General features: G+C 75.9%; 1 protein-coding gene across 1 annotated transcript in view; it reads left to right on the top strand.

The window, feature by feature from the left end:
- The first annotated feature begins 326 nt into the window (after nucleotides 1–326).
- Sptbn1 (spectrin beta, non-erythrocytic 1) overlaps nucleotides 327–632 on the top strand; it is a 204,036-nt gene continuing 203,730 nt past the window's right edge. The window contains exon 1 of the mRNA XM_008823012.3: nucleotides 327–526. The gene's annotated coding sequence lies outside the window, so the exon portion shown is untranslated. The remainder of the gene's footprint in view (nucleotides 527–632) is intronic.

Here is a 632-nt window from a genome sequence, read left to right as displayed (position 1 = left end):
CGCCGGCTGCGGGGACAAAGCCCCCATTGTCATTTCGCTCCCTCGGCGACGGCCAGTAGTGGTACCCACCCCGCCCAGGACAGACCTCTTCCCGGGAAACCAGGTCCGGGTTGGGCCGGGGTAGAGCTGAGCTCGGGAGAGCGTGCACGCGCTCGCGGTTCCGCTCAGCAGCTGAGCCTGCACCGGGTGGGCGGCTGCGGGGCCGCGCCGCTGCGGGGCCGCGCTAGGGCGAAGGGCTGCGCCCCCGTCCTCCCGCCCGCCGGCCGGCGCGCTCTCTCCTCCCTCCTCCCCGCCCCGCGCCCGCCCAGCCCCCGGAATCAGTGCAGCTGTTGCCGAGCAGGCTGCGGATTCCTCCAGTCCCTCCCTCGACCTGCGCAGACCCGCGCAGCAGCGCCCACCGGTCCCGTCCTGTGAGCCCCGGCCCCAGCCGCCGACAGCCCCGCGGAGTCGCCTCCCCGGCCTACTCGCCCGGCCGCCGAGGAGCGGGAGGAGGACGGGACCCCGGCGCCCCCACCCCACCCCGGAGGTAGGTCGGGTGCAGAGGCAGGGGGATGCCAACTCACTGAGGCTGCCTGCCGGGTGGGCTCCACGGCGGCGGACGGGAGGAGGGGCGCCGGCCGGGAAAAGGACCC

This window comes from Nannospalax galili, unplaced genomic scaffold, assembly GCF_000622305.1.
Source record: "Nannospalax galili isolate Female #2095 unplaced genomic scaffold, S.galili_v1.0 scaffold286, whole genome shotgun sequence".
Classification (NCBI taxonomy): Eukaryota; Metazoa; Chordata; class Mammalia; order Rodentia; family Spalacidae; genus Nannospalax; species Nannospalax galili.
Note: the sequence above shows the minus strand (reverse complement) of the source record. Positions and strands in the feature narration are given on the sequence as shown.